Source organism: Arvicanthis niloticus, chromosome 20 (genome assembly GCF_011762505.2).
Source record: "Arvicanthis niloticus isolate mArvNil1 chromosome 20, mArvNil1.pat.X, whole genome shotgun sequence".
In the NCBI taxonomy this organism is placed as follows: Eukaryota; Metazoa; Chordata; class Mammalia; order Rodentia; family Muridae; genus Arvicanthis; species Arvicanthis niloticus.
In genome coordinates, this window is record NC_047677.1 from 15320136 (window position 1) to 15332884 (window position 12749).

The 12749-nt window shown below is 44.2% G+C and overlaps 1 long non-coding RNA gene across 3 annotated transcripts in view; it reads right to left on the reverse strand.

Moving 5' to 3' along the window:
* Positions 1-1647: 1647 nt before the first annotated feature.
* The window catches only part of LOC143435300 (uncharacterized), a 74288-nt gene continuing 63186 nt past the window's right edge, over positions 1648-12749 (reverse strand). For 2 of the 3 annotated variants that reach the window (XR_013105466.1, XR_013105468.1), the window contains one exon: positions 1648-12111. This is a non-coding gene — a long non-coding RNA (uncharacterized LOC143435300). The remainder of the gene's footprint in view (positions 12112-12749) is intronic. The other variant, XR_013105467.1, reaches the window with a different exon arrangement.

Consider the following 12749-nt stretch of genomic DNA (forward strand, 5'->3'; position numbering starts at 1 on the left):
TTCAGTGGCTTTCCTCCTTGTTACAGGTTTAGAATTCAATTTTTTTTTGTTCTGTTACTAATCCATCTGTTTTCTGCCTTCTGATATTTTTTCTTATTTGTTCTCTATGTCTGCAATTTTTTTTTAATTTTATTTTTTTAACTTTTACTGGGGCCTGGAGAGATTACTGACTGGTTAAGATACTTGTTGTTCTTACAGAGGACCCAAATTTGGCTTCCAGCACCCACACAGTGGCTCACAGCCATCTGGGACCTGGGACCTGCCATCCTTCCTGATCTACACAAGCACAGGCATACATGTGGTACACAGACAGACAGACAGACATGCAGACAAAGCACACATATGTATATATATACATATATATATGTATATGCACACATATGTATATATATATATATATACATATATATGTATATATACACATATGTGTGTGTGTGTGTGTGTGTATATATATATATATATATATATATATATATCCCCTAAGGAAAAGTTTAAATATGCTTAAGGCATAGTGGCTCACACCTATAATCTTATCAGTCAAGAGACTAAGCCAGAACGATCATGAACTTGAGGCCAACCTGGACTATGAGAGTTCCAGGCCAGCTTGGCTATGTGGCAAATCTGTCTCAAAAACAAATAAAAATAAATAAAGAAACGAACAAAGGAACAAATTCTCCTAGCTGTTTACTTTTTGCGATGTCTATAAAAAAGCAGATGTACATCCAGCCGACTATCCTACATCACAATGTTTCTCTCCACCTTGCTTGTTACTAATGTCAGAAAGTGCAACTCATTCCACTTGCCCTGTACATTCGTATACCAGAGGTACCTGACCACATCTTACACATGAAGCACTCACTGTGCTACCAGAAGTACCCGACCACGCCTTACACATGAAGCACTCACTGTGCTGGTTTAAATGAGAATGTCTCCCCCATGGCTCAGCTATTTGAACACTTGGTTACCAGTTGGTGCTGGTGTTTGGGTAGGTTTAGGATGTGTGGCCTCCCGGAGGAAGCATGTCTCTCCGACTTCTCCTGCTCCTGCCCCACCATGCTTTCAATCCACCATCATGAACTCTAACCCTCTAGACATAAACCAAATGAACTCTTCTGTAAGACCCAGTGAGCCTGCCACTGGAGCACAGCTTACTCTGGCAGCTCTCCTGATTCTCCATAAAACTGTCCTGGTGTTTTATCACACCCACAGAAAAGTTACCAATAACCTTGTTACATTGAATTTATGTACTGCAAAACCCTAGTACCATTTACATTAAATGAGGTTTTTTAAAGATTTAAGCCAGGTGTGGTGGCACACACCTTTAATCCCAGCACTCAGAAGGCAGAGGTAAGCAGATCTCTGAATTTGAGGCCGGCCTGGTCTATAAAGTGAGTTCCAGGACAGCCAGGACTGTTACACAGAGAAACCCTACCCTGACTCGAAAAACAAACAAAAAGATATATTTATGTATATGGCTATTTTATCTGTATATATGTATGCACACCAGGAGAGGGCATTGGATCCTGTGGGAATTACAGTTATAGACAGTTGTGGGCCACCATATGGGTGCTGGGAATTGAACTTGTTGGACTCTAAGATCCAAACCAGAAAGATGCACTCCCACAGAAACACTCACTGACGGGGGGGTTCGATGCAAAAGCAAGAGATTTATTGATTCCAGTGCACTGGGGTTCTCCCACATGCAGGCTAGAGGAACCCCGAGCTGAAGCGAAGAACAGTTTTTATATGGTTTTCACAGGGTTTATGAGGGCAATCTTACAGTCACCTCTTAGACAATGCTAACCACAAAGGCCGACCTCAAATGGCCACTCTGATGCTTGCTCAGTTTCTTGGGAACTCATATTTGCACATTATCTTATGACAATGAGTGTTAGCTGAGTCTATCTTACCATAGCTCCTGTTTACCCAGGTTTATTGTGCTAAGGGCTCAGCTTCCTGTTAACCTTTTAATCCTCTTATCTTGGGCCCTTCCTGGAATAAGTGTAAGTCTTTGGAATGCGCTTCTCCTGGAGCATGTCTCTGGAGAAGTTAATGTTTAGGCTGAGGCCTGAGATTTCTTCAAACTCAAGACCTCTAGAAGACTAGTTAGTACTCTTAACTGCTGACCCATCTCTTCAGCCCAGCAGTACATGATTTTTACATTGATCAAAGGAACATATTTTATTTTCCTAATTCTTTCATATACAAAAGCTTGAACAATGACAAAAGGCCCATTGTAACTAACTCCTAAGGCCTCTGAACATGGCAAACCTCAGTAGGATGACCTGACTAAACCCTGTGTCTTATAGTTAGGGTTTAACTGCTGTGAGGGTCAGTCCAATATCATCAAGGCAGGAACATGGCAGCATCTAGGCAGACATGGTGCAGGAGCTGAGAGTTCAGCATCTTTATCTGAAGGCTGCTAGTGGAATACTGACTTCCAGGGAGCTAGGGTGAGGCTCTTAAGCCCACACCCACAGTGACACACCTTCTCCAACAAGTTTACACCTCCTAATAGTGCCACTCTCTGGGCTAAGCATATTCAAACCACCACATTCCACTTTCTGGCCCCCCTAGGCTTGTTCAAACACATGAGTCTATGGGGGCCATACCTAAACATAGCAAAATAAAAAAAGTATATTTTGTCCAACTTCCAAAGTCTCTATAGTCTATAGCAGTAACAACAATGTTAAAGTCCAAAGTTCAAAGTCTCTTCTGAGATCCATCCAATCACTTAACTGTAATCCCTGAATCAAAACAGGAAACCAGCTGGGCAAACTCCAAACTCTGCATCTCCACGTCTGATGTCAAAGCAGTCTTCAGATCTCCAACTCCTCTTTTCATCTTTGGTGACTGCAACAGACTTCTTTCTTCTGGGCTGGTTCCTCTCCCTGTTAGTAGCTTTCCTTGGCAGGTATCCACGGCTCTGGCATCTTTAACATCTTGGGGTCTCCAAGGCAGCTTCAATGTTACAACTTCTTGTTTCAATGTCTGGGATCCACACATGATCTTCTGGGCTCCTCCAAAGGGCTGGCTTCCTCTCCAGCTCTGCGCTCTGAGCACTCTAATGTCAGGTTGATCCACTCCACTGCCACTGCTGTTCTTAGTGGTCATCCCATGGTATCATCTCCAATACACTGGGGTCTTCTGCTACAACTAGGCCTCACCAATAGCCTCTCATAGACTCTCTTTATGGTACCATGCCTCAACTCCTTTGCACGACCCCTTCAGTTCTGGGCTGTCAACACCTCTCAATAGTGCCACTCCCTGGACTAAGCCTATACAAACCATCACACACTGTTACTCTTTTTATTTTATTTCATTTTGTGTGTTTGGGTGTTCTGCCTGCTTGTATGTCTATAGTACATGTATGTCACGTGCCTTAGGAGGCTGGAAAATGGACTCAGATCCACTAGACCCAAGGTGAATCCCTAAAGAGTCAATACTCCAAAGTTTTAAGACAAGAAAACCAGAGTTGCCAGCCACGAAGCCAGTCAGGAAGAATTCCTTTTTTTTTTTGGTTTTTCGAGACAGGGTTTCTCTGTGTAGCCCTGGCTGTCCTGGAACTCACTCTGTAGACCAGGCTGGCCTCGAACTCAGAAATCCGCCTGCCTCTGCCTCCCAAGTGCTGGGATTAAAGGCGTGCGCCACCACCGCCCGGCAAGAATTCCTTTTTTAAAAATTAAAGTTACATGTTTATGTGCTTATTTATTTATTTATCTATTTACTTATCTATTTATCTATCTACCCATTTCTTTGCCTGTTTGTTTGCTTGTTTGACGTGGTGGGTGCTTAGTCTGGATATATGTCTCTGTACCAGGCATGCTTCTAGTGCCTGCAAAGGCCAGGAAAGGGTGTCTGATTCACTGGAACGAGAGTCACAGACACTTGTAAGCTGCCATGTAGATGCTGGGAATTCAACCTGGCATTGAACCGGTGAGCCTGCCACAGGCTCTTCTGAGCACAGCTTATACCAGCAGGATTCTCGGGCCTTTGAACTCAGACTGGAACTACACATCAAACCTCCATCTTCTGACTTCATATCTTAGAACCTCAGGGTCTACAGTCACGACAGCCAAGTCCTTATAGTGTGTGTGTGTGTGTGTGTGTGTGTGTGTGTGTGTGTGTGTGTACAGGGCTCCTTCTGCAGGCTGTGTGTGTGTACAGCGTTCCTTCTGCAGGCTCTGTGTGTGTGTGTATGTGTGTGTACAGGGTTCCTTCTGCAGGCTGTGTGTGTGTGTGTGTGTACAGGGTTCCTTCTGCAGGCTGTGTGTGTGTGTGTGTGTGTGTGTGTGTGTATACAGGGTTCCTTCTGCAGGCTCTGTGTGTGTGTATCTCATTTATCACCTCTCTCTCATCTATGTCTCTATTTATCTATCATCTATCTCCTTTAAGTTTTATTTCTCTGGAGAATTCTGGCCTTATAATAATACTATAATTAGAAATTTGATTTTTACCAATAAAAATCTTATCAGTTATTCAATGATTATTCATTACTACACTTGGATATTTTATATATCACCTGACAGCTTGAAAATATGTTTTATTAATTATGATTTAACTTCTTGGGACATAGAGATTGTTAAACAAATGAACATGATGCTATTTCCATGCATTTTGTCTTTATAAAGAACTCACACCACCTTTACTCCCAGTTCTTGGAGGTGAGTTCAAGGCCAGCCTGGACTACAAAGTGAGTTCCTGGACAGCCAGGGCTACACAGAAAAACCCTGTCTTGAAAAACAAAATAAAACTCACATTTAAAAAAAAAATAGCAGCTGGGCAGTGGTGGTGGTGGTGCATGCCTTTAATCCCAGCACAGCAGCAGGATCTCTGTGACTCTTGCCAGTCAGGTCTATAGTGAGTTCCAGGACAGGGCTACATAGTGAGGCTTTGTCTCAGAAAACAACAACAAAGTGCATAGTGGTGAGTGAATACCTTTGATCCCAGCACTCAGGAATTAGAGACAGATGGATCTCTGCAAATTCGAGGCCAGCCTGGTCTATGTAGTAAGACTCTGTCTCCTGAGCAAACATAAATTCCACATTTCCAAATATGGTAAAGGTTATCACATGATGACAGAAACAGCAGCAGGCAGATGTTACAGCTGTTCCTGCCTCAGATCTATGGCAGCATGTGGAACAGGTGCCACTCACTGACCTTCCACTTGCAGAACAACAGAAATGCAAACAACAGAGCCAATGTTACAGTATTTGCTTCTTGTTTTCTGCTATTTTTCCAACTTAAATTCTACCCCCTTGCTCTATTAAAGTCAGATCACTTGAAATCTCCTGTTCTGATGGGTGTAACTATCCTCTTCTTTCCAGCTCTGTCCATTCCAGCCTGGCAGAAGAATGAAGAATTTGATTTTTCTTTTTTTCTGTTTTAGAAGAAAAAAAAAAAAGAAAAAAAAAATGGCCCACCCTCAGAATTAACTTGGTCATTCAGACTATCAGAGGGAGATGGTTCCCTTGCACAAGTCTGATAATATTTTAAAGACTGTGTCAGTTGTTTCAACTGATGACTTGCTTTTACAGCGAAGAAGTTTGCATATAGCTATATGTGCATTAAATCTTATATGAGCCAAATGTCAAGATTCTGTTGACTGTCTTGAGGTACCTTCTTTGTCCTCAGTCTTCAGAGACTCCAAACTCCGTATATTTGAGGAAACAAACCTGATCTGGTATTGACAGGTGATGTGTTTTTAAAGAGAGGGGGAATATGTTCTATGGAGGTGTAGTCAGGTATGGGGGAAGAGGATGCCTCCTCAGGCCCATGCTGAGGCATCCCTTCCCCTGGTATAGTATAGAATAGAGTTTATTCAGGGCATGGGCAAGGAAGTTAAGAGGGTAGTAGAGGCAGAGAAAGGAAGAAAGAGAGAGAGAGAGAAAGAGAGAGAGAGAGAGAGAGAATAGAGAAGTAGAGGTTGGCCATGAGCATATGGAGAGAGGGGAAGGGGAATGAGGAGAGAGGCAGAGCAAGAGGGCAAAAGCAAGAGAGCAAGAGAGAGGAGGGGGCAAGCAATTCCTTTTATAGTGAGTCAGGCACACCTGGCTGTTGCCAGGTAACTGTGGGGCGGAGCTGAGACAGAATGCTAACAACAGGTATTGGATATCAGGGTTCAGTGGGCACCCCCAGAGAGGTTCCAGTTTCTTCTGACCAGAACAAGGAATTGTTTTGTTTTTGGTTTGGTTTGGTTGTTTTTGAGATAAGATCTCACCGTGTAATTGTGGTTGACCTGAAATTTGCTATGAAGACCTCATACTCACTGAGATCCGCTTGCTTCTGACTCCTGAGTGCTGGGATTAAAGTTAAGCACCACCATGTCCAGCTAGAAAAAGGAACTGGACTAAGTCATGAATAATAAATACCTGAAGCAAAAGTGCGTTATTAAGAGTTAGTGCTCAGCTGGGTTACAGTGTGGGGCGGGTATCTCAGTGACAGAGTGTCTGACTAGTGGGCATGAGGCCCTTGGTTCAATCCCTGGTACTGGAGTGCACACACAGAATAGGGGATTCTAGAATCCCCTAGTGGGTGCTTATGGAAACAGGGTGCTGAAGTAAGAAAGTTTAGCATCTCAAATGCTGCACAAAAAAAACCCTGAGCTTCTGAGTCACAAAGCACAAGCCTTGTGGGTTAGTTGCATATTGCAGAGCTGGTCATACGTGTCTGTTAAATGCAATACTACCTGTAATCTCATGCTACCCATGTGCCCTCAGCATCTTAAACCTCTACCAAGAGGTGTGTATTTTAATCTTTTTTTTTTTTTTTTTTTTTTTTTTTTGGTTTTTCGAGACAGGGTTTCTCTGTGTAGTCCTGGCTGTCCTGGAACTCACTTTGTAGACCAGGCTGGCCTCGAACTCAGAAATCCACCTGTCTCTGCCTCCCAAGTGCTGGGATTAAAGGCGTGCGCCACCACTGCCCGGCGAGTGTATTTTAATCTTAAAATGAGCCACAGGTCATCCTCAGACACTCTAGACTGCTGGGCCAGTGCTAACCAGCCTCAGCCTGGCCAACAGGTTTTTCTCATAAGCTGATTTTAAGCCTCTCCACCCTAGACTCCACTCTCTAACCTCTCTTCTTGCCTTCATACATAAGACTCTAGAATAGATTGAAAAAAATTTAAAATAGGCCCAAACTAATAAGAATAGCAGGGCTCTGTGATTCCTTTTCCCTAACCTAAATAGTTAAAAATGCCTGTCAGCAATCACAGAGGGTGTGGAGTTACAGGACAAAGGACTGTTGAATTATCCAAGGAACTGGCTGGCCATGAAAGATAAAAAGTGTGCAAGGACATCCTTAAAAGAACAGAGATATGTCCAAATGAGTAATGGGCCATCTGGTGTTCTTCCACCCTTCCCCCTTTTGGGCCCGCTACAGCCTGCTGATGTTCAAAAATGTAAAGCAACCAATCATGTGTACCCACGTGAAAATCTCCCACTTCCCCCGCCCCTTGCCTATGAAAACCCTAAACCTTTGAGCCTCTGGGTCAGCTCCTCTGTCTCCTACGTGAGATATGTGCTGACCCAGAGCTCTGATATTAAACTGCCTCGTGTGCTTGCATCAAGCCGGTCTCTCGTGAGTCCTTGGGTGCGCACCATCCTGAGACTTGAGTGGGGGTCTCCCTTTGGGGGTCTTTCAGGATCAGTAGACTTCCATCGAGGTAGTCTGGAATCTGTATGAAAGGATGTTAGTACTAGGTAGCTAAACATGATGGGCCTGAAATTTGCTATGGAGACCTCAAACTCACTGAGATCCACCTGCCTCTGACTCCTGAGTGCTTTAGAAGATTTGAAGATTGAGGATGGATGCCCCTCCCTCAGGATCAGCTTTAGACCCTGTTTCCTGTCTCCCTGACACAATAAAAATGGAAACACAGGGCTGGAGAAATGGCCCAGGAGTGAAGAGCCCTTGCAGCTTTCCCAGAGGACACAGGCTCTGTTCCCAGCACCCACATCACGTGGCTCACAACTGTGGTCACTGCAGCTCTGAGGGCTCTGAGCTCCTCTTCTGGTTTCCATGGGGACCTGATCTTACGTGCACATACCTGCAAACAGACACGTAATTCAAAATAAGTCATTTTTTTAAAGCCAGATATGGTGGCACAGGCCTTTAATCCTGGCACTTGGGATGTGGAATCAGACAGATTTCTGAGCTCAAGACCACAATCTAGACTGTGTAGTGAGACTCGGGGGGGGGGGGGATCGAGCTTGTGTGAGCTGGGTCAACTACCTGACCAGGAGTCTCCCTCGAAGGATATTTGATTCACCTGAAAAGCTAAGATCAGGGGAGGAGTAATTATCCCCTTTCAGAGATAATGTACTTATTCTCCTGCAGAGCCCCTACCCCTGTGCAGCTGCCCTCAGCGCATCTGCCCTATGGCCTGCCTGCTTTTCTGAGATTCTTTTTCTTCTTCCCCTGGACCCCCAAATCTCTTTTTCTTTTATAATGGCCAAAGCCAGGGCATACCTTCCCTGACACTGTAGGTTCTCTCTCTCTCTCTCTCTCTCTCTCTCTCTCTCTCTCTCTCTCTCTTTGAAACCTCACCACACTCCCCTCCATATTCCATGTTCACTTCGGATTTTCCAGTCTGCATGGTAGGAAATATGCTGCATAAACTTTATTTTTAAAAATAGATCTAGTATTAGGAATTTCTTCCCAAAGACCAAATCCCTTTCTTCCCTGCTCGGCACAAACTCTATCCAATACGAAGGTTAGAATCACAATATATAACCATAGCGTCTTGGAGACCACTGTGTGTAGATTAGGAGGAAGAAGTTTGCAGGGGAAGAAAAGTGAGTCCACTGCAGACCTTTCTTCTCCTGGTTGGAAATTGCTGTTGAGCAGTGACTTTCTGGCAATCATGCAGGGTTAAAAAAAGGTGAGTGCTATTAAGGCCTATTTAGTAAAGGGAGAATTTTTGAGGCAATTGGACCTTTTTGGATCCCTTCAATTCATTCAATATGTATGTATTTTTAAAAAATATAAGTACTTATTAGGGCTATTCACGGACAAAGAGACTTGATTGTGGCAAACTTACTCTTGGTTTTTTTGTCGAACTTCAAATGCAAATGTGTGTAGGCTCAGCAGATGAACTTCGCAGAGCCTCAGCTCAGCTACTGGCGTGTCCAACACGTCAGACTGGTCAAGCAGTGGCTCCGTTTCCCTCCTGTAAACCAGGGGATTCATAAGGCAGAAACTGAACACACATAAGATATGTCTGGTATTTCATAAACTCCAAAGAAGATACAAAGTTTATCTGGTGCAAAGTTGTCCTGGGCTGTAGCCGCCTGTGGCCATGGACAAACTGGGTTCACCAGAAAGGGGGGCTGGAAATGAAAAGGAGATGGGGGGCGGGGAGAGAAACATGGAGCCAAGACAAAGTTTTCTGAACAAGGCTCAAAGTTGAATATTCAGCACTTGTATCTATAGGGAAAGCCAATCCAAACCCATCCTTTGTTTCAGCTGCAAAACAGGCTCAGCAGGTAGTCTCTTCTAAGTTCTTGCAGGTATAAACAAAGCAGCAGGATTCACCTAGGTGTTAAGATCCTGTGTGGCAGACCAGGTCTGTTCAGACTGCTCAAGGCTGGAAGCTAACACTGGGCTACCTCAAACATCACATTTCTGCACATTAGAATAGAGTTCTGTCAGGGCAGTGAGTCCTTATCACAGTTGATTTTACACCTTTGGCTAAATAAGTGCTATGTGTCTTGGTTCATTTTCTTTCCTTTATATTGTTTGGTTTTTTATTTTGTTTTGTTTTTGCTTTTTGAGACAAGGTCTCATATAGTTAAGGCTGGCCTTGAACTCCTGATTCTCTTGACTCCACCTCCTGAGTATTGGGATTGCATCCTGGCTAAAGATAATGGTGTTTGTTTGTTATGAGGTCTATATAGCTTGACTGTCCTGGAATTTACTATGTAGATCAAGCTGGCCAGCCTCCTACTGTTGTGTAACTGCTTCCTCTGAGATTGAAACATTCAATCCTGCTGGGAAGCTCTTTAAACAGGAAAGTAAACAACACTTAATAGCTTCAGGAAATCCCTGAAACTGACCAGATTCACTAGGCCCCTCCCTGTCATAGTAAGCAATAAAAGCTGTGAGTCCTTCTTAGACAGGACAAGATTCAAAGAGAAAACTAGCCAACTGGAAGGTGTTTAGACCAACTGAGTCACTTGGAAAAGGCCACTCTCCGACCTGTTGAGCTCAAGTTGTGCAATGTGCCCCAGGTTCCCAGCTTTTGTGAGCTGTCACCCATGCTCACCATGCTGGGATGGGCTTTTGTGATACAGCTGTCTTTGAGTCATTTCTGCTCCTGTAGGTAACACTTCTCCCATATTCTTGTAAGTAACTGTCTTAGGGTCTTACTGCTGTGAACAGACACCATAACCAATGCAAGTCTTATAGAGACAACATTTAATTGGGGCTGGCTTGCAGGTTCAGAGGTTCAGTCCATTATCATCAAGGCAGGGAGCATGGCAGCACCCAGGCAGGCATGGTGCAGGAGAAGCTGAGAGTTCTACATCTTCATCTGAAGGCTGTTAGCAGAGTACTGGCTTCTAGGCAGCTAGAATGAGGGTCTTAAAGCCCATGCCCACAGTGACACACCTACTCCAACAGGGCCAAACCTTCTAATAATGCCACTCCCTGGGTTGAGCATATACAAACCATCGCAGTAACCCCAATAAAACTTAAAGGATTATAAAAGTATCTTTGACTTGCCTGAAGTAACTAACATCTCTGAGGCTCAATGCCCCCCATCTGCTAACCTAGGCCTAATCCTGGAAGCTTCTAGTCTCCATGCAATCTAATTTAGGCTTAGAATGTTTTCAGTCTCTGAGACTTCTGCTGAATACGTTCAACCTTTCTAGTTTTTTTTTTTTTTTTTTCCTGAACTCTGTTGGCTGGTTTAACTCAATTGTTCTGGCTTAAACTCCTTTCCAAGCTAACTGATTCAAACTGGCTTCTCTCAGCTTCTGCTGAATTGCTCTGCATGGCTTCAAACTAACTCTAGCAATCTGTTCTAATCTTCTGGCTCCTTCTCATTCTCTGACTCATTCTGGGTTACTTGTGTCTAGCTTGTTTTCTCTCTGCAACCCATCTTTGTACAACTGTCCTGAAGTGGAAATTTCTGTTTCTTTAGAAAGTCAATCATGTCAAATGATGTTTTATAAGACATAAAGCTGAAATGATATTTTGCTAAAGGAAACACATGGAGGAATGTTTTGCTGAAGCAGACACTGCTGATTCGTGTTTGCCACGGGACCTCACTTCGGGGGTGGGGGGAGTGCAGTCTGAGGTCCTGGGGGAGCTGGAGCTAGCTCCTCTGGTTCTCTGGCTCTTGGGCTATGTCAGGCTATGGGGGCATACGGGCTGGATTGGCCTGTGGTGGAAGGGGGAAAAAGGGAGAGAAACTCTGGCTGTGCCCCAAGGGGATGGGAGTTCTTGGCTTGGTCACGGCTGTTCACTTGGCTTGCTTGAGTCTCCATGACAGCGGCTCTGTAGGCGAAGGCTTGCATAAAATCAGGGCCACCAACACCCTGTCATGGAGAGGGGAGGGGCTCATGAGGCCCCACTCCTCTCTGAAGACTCCCCCTGCCCTCCACAGGCACACACACACCTGAAGTGATTTGTCTGTCGCATATAAATTGATTCCGAACAAATACGTAATTTTACACTTCAACAATGCTTTGAAAAAACTAACACTTATCAGAATACGGGTCTCCATTATTGCCCCTAACCCCATTAACTCTTCGACAAATTTAGATATATTATTTCCAAGACTGAGGCAGAGAGTACATTTACAGATGATTTGCAATTATGGGTCATCTCATTTGAATTGCGGTAATTACTTTTCTGAAAGGCAGATTGGACTGGCAATTTAGTGTGCAGCCACCAGCCTCAGGCCAGGGGGAAAGAGGACAGGGTTGCTGACAGAGACCTTCAGCTATTACTTGGCTGTGGAAAGAGAAGTGGTCTTGCTCCGATGTGGGTTTCTGCTCAATCTGTAACTTCCCAGAGCTTGGAAGGTTTCTGAGGCTGGACTAGAGAGCTTGTATCTTTGAGAGCTTCATTCATTGTCCCCTGCACATCTGGGTCCAGAGGGTCTGGCTGAAGAATGAAAAATTATAAAAATCATTTTTATAGAATATATACATTTATAGATGCCTTTTAAGTTCTTTTAGGGACATGGAAAACTTTCTCTGAAACAAGCCAGGCCAGTTCCAGGAACTGGCTGTAAGGAGTGAAAGTCATTCAGGTGGTAAAAACACAATGACAGGACTGTGGCTTTACAGCTGGAGCTAGTGAGAATAAATAGTTGATAAATGACAAGGTAGGGCAGTGACTTGGTGAAACCACATTTTTGAGAAAATGATTGTACTGGGTAATTTCCATGGCCATTAACCTTTTAGGGTGGGTTTCTTTGGAATGTATCACTATTCTCATGTTATGTATCCTTGGCAACCTCTTACTCCCTCCCCACTCCCCTGGTTTGTGGTTTTGCTCTTTAAAAGACCTCAGTACCCATCACTCAGGGCCAAACCTTGCTTGCTCTTGTGAGAGAGCTTGGGGTTTGACCGCCGGCCTATTTCCCTAATAAACCTCTGCCGTTTGCATCCAGGTACGGTGTCTTGCGAGAGTTCTTGGGTGGCCGCAATATCCCGAGGCTTGAGTAAGGGTCTCCCTAATTTGGGGGTCTTCATGTGGGGGCTCATCCGGGATTTGTGACCACCCTACTCTGCAAGAAC